The 13,459-nt window shown below is 39.4% G+C and overlaps 1 protein-coding gene and 1 pseudogene across 6 annotated transcripts in view; both read left to right on the top strand.

Annotated features, from left to right (window-relative positions):
- Positions 1-13,459, top strand: part of Nrxn3 (neurexin 3) — a 1,645,001-nt gene that overhangs the window by 1,068,122 nt on the left and 563,420 nt on the right. The gene's annotated exons all lie outside the window — the stretch shown is intronic.
- Positions 3,913-4,038, top strand: LOC111813367 (annotated as a pseudogene).

Genomic DNA, 13,459 nt, shown 5'->3' with positions numbered 1-13,459 from the left:
TAAGTCTGCTGTGCATTGTATGTAAGGACGCTTCAGTACCTGCTTCTCCTCTGAGGTCTGCTGTTGCCACAGGCTCACGCGCACATCCAGTAGCAGTCTGAGAAGGGGCTAGCTTTCATTTGAAATAGGAATGTAAAGCTTCAGGATGACTAAGGGCTTTTCTCTGCCAGTGGGCTGTTCTGTGTATGTACACTGCTGCCCCGCCCCCTGTAGGCTCTTAAGTGCCCATTCGTTATCATAAAGAACTCTCAGATAATCCTCAGAACAGTGCCTCTCCATTTTCCTACACAAAGCAACTCAGTAATGAAAACTCACACGACTCTCAGCCTGACCCCCGAATTCTTTAGGCTGACACCACTATGTCCTGATGAAGGGCTTCCAGTGATCTCGAAAGCTGCCTTGCATTTGTGGAGTCATCAAATGCTAAACTTGGAAGAGGTCTCTAGAGATATTTTCCAATCAAATTATTTTTCATGTGAAAAAACTAACAGACCAGGAATTTCTGAATTTTTACCAAATCACATTTTTCAAATTATGGGCAAGTGGAGCTTAATGCACAAGTTTTCAGCTTTTTTTTTTTTTTTTTTTCTTTTACCGGGTTCTCTTTCCACTGCATGCAGTGTTAGTGCTTCCAGTGTCGCCTATTGCACTATGGGTTGGTGGACAGGGATGCCAACCAGGATAGCCTGAGTCACAGGTCTGGAAGAAGAGTAGAAAGCACAGGGGCCCAGAGGCTCTGGTCCTCAGCTGTTTCCCTGAATTGCCACCCTGGTGTTCAGCTCCCCCCGCCCTCCCAGGGTCTACTCACGCTCTGCCCAGCAGCCTGGAGTGGAGGGGGCTGTACAGTGTGCTACAGTTCAATCAAACTGTTTGATGAGAGCTTTCAGGCCTAATTACATGGAAAGTTTCTTCCAGGGAAAAGAAAAGGGAAAGAGAAAGGGAGAAATTAAATTGAAGTGTAAATCAGTCAAGGGCTTAGATCCCGCACTTTCTTTTTAATCAAGAGTAAAATAAGAGGAGAGTTTGAAGGACCATCAAAGACACCATTAACTACCCAAGGAGCTCTTGACTGAAGATGATTTGTCATGAAAAGAAGAGTGTACAATTTGTCCAAAAAAGGAATTATCCAAATGTCCCACTGTAGTCCAGGAGCATGATGCTGACGGAGGGACAGTGGGTTTTGCTGTGACTATTGCACCCTTCATTCCCCTACAGTGATGGCACATTTTCTTGCATACTGTATGCATTCAATAAATATTTTAAGTCAATGACTTGATAAATAGGTAATGTGCAACAAGGATGGTTAGATTATTGTGTAAGAAACTGTAACACGCTTGCCGTTCATTCAGTGTCAGGCATTATACCTGAAACCAGTACTTAAAATTGTGGCCTGTTTTCCTTTGTGGTTGGGTGTTTTAAAATTTACAATAGAATATAGCTATAAATAGGTTACAGCTATTTGTAGACTATTTTACAATGCTACAGAAATTTATAATTTCATCTCACAGCCTTGTGAAGTGAGGTAGGTGATATGATTATTATTTCTCCCAATTTTTAAAAACTGATGTAATTAAAACCAAAGAGTTATAAATGACAATCAAAGTCATTGAACTGTTGGGTAGTGGAGCAAAAACAGATACCAGGTTGTGTCTATCACATCTCTCTGTATGACCTTGTATCTTGTGTACATTTCTGGGTTTTCAGTGAAGAAGAATAGGAGAGCTGTAAAGAATATTGTTTGCAGAGAAAAATGTATTGGGATCCACACACAGTCAATTATTGACTATAACGAGCCAAGCTCAACATTGTCTATATTTTAAAGTAAAAATTGAAACATGGGGTCTACTCTCACTGACTTCCCCTGTAGTTCCAAATTCCTTGAAGTGCAGTTCCAAATTCCTTGTAGTTCCAAATTGTTTCTTATGAGTACCTTTTGCGTCCCTGCAACATCTTTAGCTGCATCACCTAGAAAATTGCCACAGCCTCCTCTGAAGATTCCTGAAGCTGCTGGCCTTCCCTAGAGCTACCTATTTGAAGTACCAGCCTCATTATGCCACTCTGTTGTGTGCTCCTCATGCCTGCAGGATGAAGTCCAGGCAGATCCTGTCAATCCTCTGTGCCCAGGGTTGATTCTCTCCCCTTACCTTCATTTTCTTTCCCTCCTTACCTTTATCTTTCAGAGTGATCTTTAACCATTTTGGCCTTTGACTGCTTCTTCTTCTTTGACTCCTTGAACTTGCCAATTTTATTCCTGCCCATCAACTTCATGTTATCTGTCCCTTCTCCCTAGACCAATTCCTTCCATATTGTCACTTGATCACTGCTTTTTATAACATCAGGCATCAGCATCAATGTCATCTCCTCCAGAGCCCTTCTTGAATGACCCAGTCTAAACAGCGTACTTCCTGATATCTCTATAGCAAACTACTTGGTTTTTCTTTCTTTGTATCTCCATGATTTTGCCTATGAATGCATTGCTTCCATCACTCTGTTAGGATTTAGCTCTAAGGCAGAGAGTGTTTCTTACTCGTGGTTGCTTGGCCAGTGCTGAAAATAGTGACTGAGCAAAGACTGAATTTCGATAAGCATTTGCCAAGTTATCATACACACAGCTCCCATTCCACATGTTAACTTCAATATTCACTAGGCTCTTTGAAAACTCAGTGCCTTTAGAATATGCTCTCGCTGTGCTTAAGAATCCCTAGTTTGCTTGTTTCTGCTAACATTTTACAAAACAGCTCATTCCTCAGTATTTGATCTGCAAAGCTTTCTCTTCTCTCAGCTGCATAGCCTTCCATACTTTTTTCTCTGTAGTACTTTTTCTTATCATACAATTAAACTCAGTAAGCATATATTAAATCTTCTATGTTCTAGGCACTGTCCTGGGTGCCATACAAAATTTGGGCCTAGCCTATAAAAGCTTTATGTCTTGGTTGAAGCCCTCACTCAAAATTTATAAAATATACAAGACTATGTTGTGATTATTTATTGATGGCGATTGTTTTTCCATTAGACTAACTTTCTTAAATGTAATGAGTTATTCATTTCTACATTCTGAGTGGCTGATATAGTTCTCTTATAAAAGATGTGCTTGATGAAACTTATTATAATGAAAAAAGTTAGCCAGTGGATTAAAGATGTTAAGGACATAGGATGTTGTAATGAATATTATAACTCGACAAAGATCATTAAGTGCATAAAACAGCTATAGGAATTTAAAGGGGAAAGTGTCACAATCAATTAGAATATTTAAAACTTCATACTTTGTGGGAGAAAGAAACTGTATATCATGTCTTGAAAAGTAATTTGCACAGGCAAGCATGAGATTGGCTGGAATATATGTAGGAAAAGACCAAAGAAAGTTTCAACCCTCTGTTGCTCAGTTTGGTGAGTGACAGGCAGTAGGAAATGTGGTGACTGGGCTGGCAGAGAAAGCAGAGCCAGGGACAGAGGACCTGGAAGAGTAGATACAGCAAATTACACCATTGGCATTGACTGAAGGATTCAGTATTAGAAACATTATATGCTATATTTCTTTCACTCATCCTGTAGTTCTTTTATCATTATAACCATTAACAAATGAAAGAAAAACATTGAGAATAAATTGGTGTTTAGATCTTGTAAGAGTGCTGCATCTTCCAAAATGCAAATTTGGTTTGGTAACTTCCCTGCTGGACAAAACAAAAATCAAGGAAACAGAAACTTTCTTCCTGGTTTGCATTGACTTTCAAATACTGACAAAACTTGCCCTTTTCAGACTTGCCTTTTCTTTTTTCACAGCTAAACAATTTCCTCATCTCTTTCCTGCTTGACCTCTACCCAGACCTAAGGTCGCTACTTCAGTGTATCGCCTCTTCTAGAAAGGCCCCTTCCACTTTCAGGAGAGGTTCAAATTTCTAGAATTTGTTCACTATCGCTTCCCAGCCTTTTGGCTAAGATCAAATGTAGAATTTGTTCTCAAAATTTGAAATTTCTCCCTTTCACATTTTAGAGTTTCTACTTTATACTTTGGTAATGAGATTTTTAAAAATACCTCTTTTAAATATATTCCATGGGAATCAGATTTGAAAGATTTAACAAATAGAAAGCAATGTATCCAATTTCAATATCAATTAAACTTATATTTAGAGAAGCAGCCTATCTTTTTAGTATAAGTATCTCACATGTAATATTTAGGATGTACTTAAGCTGAAAAATGTTTTTCTTTTTAACTGGAATCTTTACTGGGCATTCTATATTTTATCTGGCAACCCGGGAGAGAAATAATATCTGATTTTTCTCTTACCACAGAACAGTAGTTAGAGGTGCAACAAACAATCATGTAATTTTGATAAATGATGTTTTGGTTTTGTCTTGTTTTTGTTTTTTTTTCTTTTTTTTTATTCTTGTATTTGGTACAGGGTCTCACTAGGCAGCTTGGACTCCTAGTGATCCTCCTGTGTTCAGCCTCCCCAGTGCTAGGATCCCTGGTGTGCATCACCAGACAGGTCTTGATGGCTTTCTAAGCATGGTTGGGGGTGGGGCCAGCACAGTATGCACTACCAGGGATAGAACCCTGGTCCCTGCACTTGCCAGAGCAAGTGCTTAGTCCGCAGAACTATCTCGCCAGCCTGACGAATGAGTTTTAAAAGTATTCTGGTGGTGTCCTGGAGACCCAGTTGGGAGGACAGGAGATTAACTTTGGGTAGCCTAATTGAGAAACTTTCAAAATCACTGAAGGGAAAGATGATAGGTTGCAGCATTAAGCATGGAAAGACGGAGATGAGGAGGAGGACTGGTTCTGAGTTGGGATCAGAGTTATTCTAAGTGTCACTGTGGCAAAACCAGCACAGTAGGAAGGAGACAAAAGAACTATTTTAAATTGCTAGTGATTAGAATCATTAGAAGAGACAAAAATTAATATAGTATAACCTCTTATTTATATAGTGCTTAACAGTTTTTAAAATGCTGTCCTATATCCCTGCATTATGTCTCTAATTACCCCTCTAAAAGAGGGTTGTTTCTGGAAAGATGGCCATTTAATTATCCCGTCTCTTTGTAAATTCAATTAATTTCCCCATCAGTGTAGTTTCTCAGTGCAGAGATGTTTGTCTTCATTTCTGTGCATTTTTAATGGGTTCCTTTTATTTAAGGCCCACGTTTCTCAGTGCTGAATGCTGTACATCTGAAGCACCAGGTGATTTTGATTTATGCATAACAAACCTCAAATGCGTTTGTATTAGTAGGATGAGTTTTTATCCATCAGATTCTTTAAAAATTGACCATAACTGGCCTATAATGAGATGACCAGCCGGAGGCTAAATTTCTGTGGTATTTCTTCCTGATGCCAGAACAGGTGAAGACAGACAAGCCACAAGTGCCCACTTCACATAATAAAGATGTAATTCTAGTAATTCACATTTGTGTTGAAAGCAAATCTTTTCATTCCTTATTTTTCAATTAGTGCAGAGTGTGCCTCTCTGGCCTCTAGCTACAGGAGACTAGATAATCATGTATTACTAACTAGATGTCTGAACAGAGACACACGGTTAACTACTTGACATTTCCTCAGCTGCTCTCGTATAGGTCTTGAAAATTTTTGTCAGCACGGACTTGCCTGGGATTAACTATCTGCAAGACTGGGGCCAGTGAGTTCCTGATTAAGTGGGGAAGCACTCGTAAGGCAGGGTAGCCTAGCAGACCAAAGGTGGACTGTTCAAATGCACACACCTAATTGTGACTGATCACACTTGCCAGGGCAAACTTCTGGATACCAGAGATCAGCAGATTTGCTTCTAGGGAGGGACTTAGTAGCAAACACATTTGGCTCTGTTGGCCATGTAGCCTCTGTCACCCTGCAAGTATTTAACTGCCACTGTGGTATAAAAGAAACCACAGACAATATGGAAAGAAATGGTTACAGCTACAGCTATGTCAAAGTACAAATTTACTTTCTGAAACAGGTAGACTAACTTTGCCAACTCCGGCCTTGGCTTCAGCTCCTTGATTTCTATGGCCTGTCAGTGATGGGGCACTTTTAGAGTTTTCAGGAATACAAAGAGTCTGCTATAGCACCACTGGCCTGGGTTATTGTGATTAAAAACTTTTGCATACACAAGGAAGCTGGCTCAGAATTCACACCTTTGTTAAGTGTTCACCAAATCCTAAGTTGTGCCATGATGACAAGAAATGAATTGTAAGGGTGCAGGGAATCCCTGATGTTACAGACAACTTTCACCTTTAGATGGCTAAGGCTTCAAGTAGTGAAGGGGCCTAACCAAAGTTACTGCAATGTGCTTTCTTACAATCCTGCATATCTACTACTTCTGCGATGGCAAATAAATACGGCAACAGGAAGCTGAGCGTATACTGTATTGGAAGATACTTGAACATTCCTTTAAAATATCTGTGTTGAGTATCAAACATGTAAAATACATTGTGCTCTCCTGCTTAGGGAAGCACAGGGGACCAGGGATCCATCTTAGGCACCACATGCCATGCAGGTCCTGTCCCTTGGCACACTGAGCTCGCCACCAAGACCGGGCATGGTGGAGCATGCCTGTAATCCTGTAATCCCAGCTTTGGGGAGCTGAAATCAGGAGGATCACTTGAAGTCTGAGCTACATGGTGTGACCCTGTACCAAATCTATATAGGTATGTATCAAAAACATTGTACTATTTCCAGTGATGCAAGGATCAAAAAAGGTCTCACCTTTGAAGATCTAAGAACATAAGGGCACCCAAAGGAATATAATGAAGTAGGGACAGGTTTCAAGTACTTATACATGCTAAACACTGGATTGAGGTGCTTAAATATGTTATCACATGTAGTCCCCTTAATAGTTCAGTTTTAAACATTTCATTGCAAAGACACTGAGACTAAAGTGTTAAGTTACCTGCTTAAGGTCGGGCATTAGTAAGTGCTAGAAGCAAAGGTTTGAACCTGTCTTTCTAACTGTACAATGTGCTTTGTGTCAGCCATTGGGGAAAATGACACAATGGAGAATAGCTTAGTTATGTGTTATTTCATTACCATTTGCTTCACAAAGCTGCGTTCCCAACAGATGTGTAAGTCATGAATGATTCTGTGGGCCTGCAATTTAGGATTGAGGTTTCTGGCCAGTTCTGATGGCCTCACGTAGTCCCCTGCATGTAGCTGCAGGGGTCTCTAGGTAGCCTGGGTTGATGTGAGAATGAAGTCCAGTCACGATTTAGGGGGGACTCCAGTGGAATGGTTGTCTCTGCTTCATTCAATCTCTAGTCATCCACTGGGCCAGCCCAGGTTTCTTCACATGGTGGTGCAGGCTGCCTTCCAAAAAGAATGATGTAACAGGAGCAGCAAGAGCTCCTGCACCAAGAGGCCCCGCTGCAGCACTTTCTCTGCATTCTGTCAGTCCAAGCAAGAGTCAGGGCCAGGCTAGAAGCAATGGACAGGGAAATAAATTATATCTCCTAGTGGGAGATGCAGAAAAACCACACTCTAGAGAAGTAGGCCTGCCGTGATGGGAGGGTCTCTTGTCTCATTTGCAATCTACCACAAAGTTTGAGTTGGGCTTTACAAAAAATCTAAGGATTTGAGAGGTAGGGACTTTGGCCAAAGAGGAATTATAAAGAACAGTAGTTCAGAGAAGCTGAGAATAGGGCTGGCCTGGCAGCTATACTGCAGTATCTAGGATATTTCTACTTGCTTTTGCTTCAACAAGAGAATAGCTATTATTGTTTGTTAGGACATAATCATAAGAGTGGTTTCCACAGATAGGATATTTGAATCTTTTCAGAGGATTTTTATTTCTGTTACATCACCTTATTATGTGATATAATTTTGTCCCATTTTCTTACTCAGAGAAAGATGAGAAATCCATTAAGTCCTTCCCTGTCTTCTGTTGGGCATCATCATAGCACCAAACCTGTGTTCATAGACCACTTTCTAAAGATGATCATGTGGGCCTGCTGTGATTGACTGAGGGTGACTGTTTTCCTCAGCTGCTTTTTTGTTGCAGAAGATTAAAATCTGATGGACTTTAAGATGGAAAGGAAGGAAAAGGAAAAGTTGATTTCATTGGCACCTGTCTTACCTATCTTCATTAAGATGGGCTGTAGGCACTGAAGGCCATTGGGAACCAGTGGTCATAAAGCTAATAGGCACCACTCAACCTCCACAGCTCATATTGCTACTTGAGATGTGTCATCTCAGTGGTTATTGCAGCAGAAGGCAGAGTCTCCTTTAGGGAACACAACAGTCCTTGTGTGACAGAAAAGAAACTGAAAGAAATAGATTTTTCTATTAGCTGCAAATCAAACCTTTGCACATCATCCCTCAGGGTGACAGCACTTGATTCTCTAAGGCAGGGTTGGAACAAATTTATTCAAGCTTGCAGAAAACAATATGGGATCAATATCACCGTGTGCGCTTGCCTGTGCGAGCTGTTTGGATGTGGGTACAGGAAAAGTGCATGGCTTCTTGTTTGAAGGATCAGGGCTGGCTGTATGTGCACATGTAGAGGATGCATTTGTGGGTGTGAAGTTTAAGTCATGATGTTGAAGACAGAATCCAGTTTGATGAGAGTCATCTTCAAGTGGGTGAGCAAATAATGCTCCAACTCTGGATGTCTGGATCTGAGCTCTTTTCCTCCAGGAATATTTGCTGAAGGGAGGCAAGAAAACATTTCCTTTGCTTCTGACAATCAAACATTTGAAATGTCAGCCTGCCTGGGTGTTTCTTTCCATTGCTGAGGCTTCCTTGGGATTCAGTTTAAACCTCCCATCCCATGCGCTGTAATAATAACGGTAGCAGTTTCAATCTAATGAGTTTGTGTCAGGTGCGTGCTTCACCGAGCCGTGTCTAATTTACATAAGAATCCTTGTAAGATAGATATAGTGACCCCAAGAATACTAGGCTTCCTGGAACCTAAGGAACTTGCCCAGGACCCTGTGGCTGAGAATTTGCAGTTTAGGCTTCCACATCCGGCAGTCCAGAGCCTCTGACTCTATGACTGTAACTTTTCTTTCTTTTTTTAAAAATAATTTTATTGAGAAACAAATAGCAATGAGACAGTTTCAAAGCTGATTAGTAGGACAGCTTCAATAATTAATACATTGTATATTGTTGTCTTCTTAGTGGTTATTCATAATACAAGATGCAGACATGATATCCTGTCCACAAACACTATTAGTGCAAATCTTTCTATTCACTGAATTAAGAGAAAGTAGTTGTATATCTATCCTGTTTTGAATATGCAGATACAAAATGGTCCTTCATTTGTATCCCCTTTTTTTGTTTTAGTTTTTTCAGAGATGGATATTCCATTGTCATTTAAATATTGTAGGTATGTGAATTCAGCAAAATATTCTAATATAGTCCAGTTGACTATAACTTTTCAAAGCTGCAAATAATAAGTACATTAAAGTTTGTTAAGGAATGATCAATTTAATTTTTATCTAATTCTTCTTTGCAAAATCATTTCAGATGTCCATAGGTCAGTTCACTAGCTACATGACCTAACGCTGTTATCAAGAAGAAGCTAGTGATCATGAAATAGAACTTTTGGAATTGGAAAGGTCTTGCTATATCATCTAGTGAATCCAATTTTATGTCCTCTCTGGATGCCATTGCTGCACTATACCTAAAATGAGGCCTGAAGAGGTCACTGAAGCTAAGAGAAATCTTTCTCTGTTCTATGCCTTTTCTCCACAATGCTATGTATCTGTGGTGGAATCATTTACTGTTTTTTAGGTTCGTATCAAGGGCTAATGTAAAAGTTGTCTATTTGTGATAATGTTAGGCCAAGATTCACAATCTTCTTTTTGGTCAAGTACCAGTAGTATAACATCATTTTGCTTTTGGACCAGAAGTATATGTATTGAAAGTATTAAATTATATCCTTATAAATGGTCAGATATCATTACATTCAATCCAACGTTATTTACAAAATCTCAAACAGCATTGGATTTGGCTGGGGATCTCCACCTTAGCTTTATAGCTACCCTCAGGGCATGACAATCTGCCCACCTGATATTGATGGTTCCATAGTAGTGATATAGTAATGATATAGAAGTGGTAGGATAGTACTTATTTATTATATCTATATTAGTATATTAATTAGTATATTTCAATAATAATACAGTAGTAGTAAGAATGTAGTGGTAGTAAGATAATAGTTCCCCTGATAAAAGCAGTAATAGCAGCAGTGGTGATACTGTTGCCTCTTTGAATTTGCTTCATGGTTTTGACTATAAATCTGAAAAAGAGGAAATGAGTTCACAAGAGGCACACAGCTCTATAGAGAAGACAAGGCAAAGTTGTTCACAATGATCATCTCTCATGACATTCTTAACTCCTGCCCAAGACCTACACATGTAACAGATACCAGCTGAGTACAGTGAAAAAAATATACGATGAATTGTGTCAATTATAGAAATTGGGATTATGGAAAGAAAAAGCCCAGAGAAAATAATCGTGTGTATCTAGTGTCCATTGTCTGTTAGGGAGCAGTTGATTGGGCTGTAGAGCAAGCATCAATTCATCAAATACATGCCTATCAGTCAGTTGCTTCACGTGCAAGCACTTTACAAATAAACCTGAGCAGAAAATAGAGATTTGATCTAAGAGGTCATGCTATGATGAAGGTACTTAGTAAGTACCTGTGAGGGAGTGATTTGTGTATAAAAGGTGAACTGAAGAACAATAAAAATGTTGACATTTATTTACTCAGCAAATCATGAACAGGCAAGAGAAAACAGGAAGTGGTCTAGGGTTCCACAAAGCATAGGGACAGGCTTTTGTAATATGAATGCAGAAGAAAAAAAGCATAGTAAAACTTCAGATTGAGAGCAGCTTGTTCAGCAAATACTCCAGAAGACAAGCAAATTTATGTAACAAGTTTTAATTTGTGCAACAAGTAATGTTTTGTGATATGAGTAGCATGTGCCACTGAACATCGCATGACCACAACGGGGACAGTGGTTCTCCTCTCTCACTGACGGATTGCTTGATTGTGGTCGATTGCTTCCCAACAGCAAGAGCTTGCAGAGGAGATCTCCCCAGCAAAGAGGAGAGAAATATGGAGGAATCCCTTGCTTCAAATGTGATTATGAAAACATGAAAAACATGGAAACAGTAGCACACTTTCTAGAATGGCACCACTCAAGGCTGTAAGCGGTGCCAGCGATGAATATGGTTAGGGACAATGTGATACAACATTTCTCAAATCCTCAACAGGATGCGAAAGCAAGTGTGATTGGTGAGGCTCTCATTAATTTACACAAAAAGAAGATCCCATTGTTCAATAGTTAGCAGTGGTCACATTAATAATAGTGAGACTGTCCCTTCACGTTAACCCTCTACTCTTGCGTCCCTCATAGCAACAATGAAGGTTTTCAGATCAACTAGTTGATTTGTCTTTCCTTTATATTTTGTATTTTATTTGTTATATTGTATTATACTATAGTGTCATGATCATTTATAAGAATATTTTTATGTTGTGAACAAAGTTTCCATTACTTCTCAGGGGAAATTCGATTTGTTATACAAGTACTTTGGATTACAAACATGTTTCCAGAATGAATTATGCTCACTAACCAAGATTTTGCTGTGTTTGGTTATAATTAAAATGTGGACTTATTTGGTTAATCCCACCAGAAAATCTCAACTTAGAATAATGTGTTTATTGGCTTCTTCTTATTAGTTGAACTTAAATTCTTTTTTTTTTTCATATAAACATTAACAAATTGCTCAAATTTAGCTTTGTTTATGCTTGAAAATCAATGAGGCTAAGGTCACTTATGAGGCCTTCCTAGCTCTATTTGCTCAGGAATTCTTTCAGGTGTGGTTTCCATGTAAATTTACTTTACCAATATTGTTAAATCATTCATATATATATATATATATATATATATATGGGAAGGGTCTACAGGGTATTCAGGGTCTCACTACTAGATCAGACTCATAATGATTCTCCTGTTTACAGCCTTACAAGTGCTGGGATTACAGGTGTGCTCCACCATGTCCAGTCTCAATTGCAGTCTCAGCATGCCCCAGGGGCAGGGCCAGCATGGCAGGCCCAGGGTTTGAACCCTTGACCCCTGGGACTGATTGCAGGTGCATTAATCCACTGAGCTATTTGGCCAGCCCTAAATCATTCATTGATAAAGCATTTATTTTATACTTAGAGGTCTTTTGTTATTAAAGGCAAATAGATACATAAGAAGCTGACCTTAAAGCACCTTTGGTTCCACAAACATTACAGAGCCTGGTCCTCAGCCCTATGGCCCACCAGAAGCTCTTTGGTACCATTGGGTTTTGTAGGCAGATGTCTGGTACTGACTTCTAAATCTTCTCCTTAGTGTAATCATGCTCGAGTACTTCTAAGCTCTTGATCATGCTCTGCATTCTGGAAATGGAAATTGTTTTTTAAACTTTATCTGTTGAAGATTTCAAGAGCTAATATGTCAAGTGCCTACATTGCCAAGCTTTAGTAAGTGCTAGAATAAACCCTAGCCATTATTATGATGGTGATTGCTGTTACAGCTATTGCTGAGGACTAACTTCTGCATGAAGTTTTTCACTCAGGTCTGCTCTGTTCCCTGTGAACATATACTCTCAGAATCTTAGCTGCTTGATTAGCAGAACATTACTGTGGTACCTGGAGATTCCATGGCCAATATATCTTTTGAAACTTGCTGCCAAACACCAAGTTTAATGAGGTAAGCAGCATTTGTGCCTTGGCATTTTATAGATGGGAGGAATTCTAGGGGTTATCTAAGTCAGAAGCACATTTTGAAGATAAGGAACTGAAAGTAAATGACTTTCTCAAAATACCACTCAGGGCAGAATAAGGGCTAGAACCTCAACGGTTGTTTCTGCTTGATTCAAAACTCCTTCCTCCAATATTTTGAAGTTATTCCATCTCACCTAACAACTCATAGTTTTGTGTTTCTTTTAAGATTTTCCACTGGTATCAGTCAAATTAATGAAGCAGACGTTTAACTCCAGCCCAGTGATTTCTTCTTTCTTACTCTCAGTTTCCCCACCTATTGGATGAGGAGAGCTTACATTCAGAGAGTCATACGGTAGCTTTCAGGTCAGCCGAGATGCAACCATGATGAATAATATGGGCTTCAAGTAGAATTCTTCTGAAATTCTGGTATTGGTAGGACTTAGATGTTACTGTAAAGCTATAAAAGGTATGTTTCTACCTGAAATAGCCATTAGGCAAAGAAAAAAAAGTGCAACCTGCCTCCATCATGAAAATGAGCTTTTGTTTGACCCTATGTTGATTTATGTCATTCTAGAAGGTTCTGCAGGGCTTCAGAGCTTGTCTGTTAATTCTTTTCAGCTGAGTGCCTTTCCAGAGTGATTCTTTTTTATTTGACCATTGAGTGACAGGCCAAAGACAAGTCACCATAGCCATGCTAGACTATATATCCCTTCTGAGGCCAATGCCCTATCCTTTTTGCAGGCTCTTCTTTTTTTTTTTTTTTT

Source organism: Octodon degus, unplaced genomic scaffold (assembly GCF_000260255.1).
Source record: "Octodon degus isolate 3935 unplaced genomic scaffold, OctDeg1.0 scaffold00007, whole genome shotgun sequence".
NCBI lineage: Eukaryota > Metazoa > Chordata > Mammalia > Rodentia > Octodontidae > Octodon > Octodon degus.
This window is presented reverse-complemented; position numbering and strand designations above follow the sequence as displayed.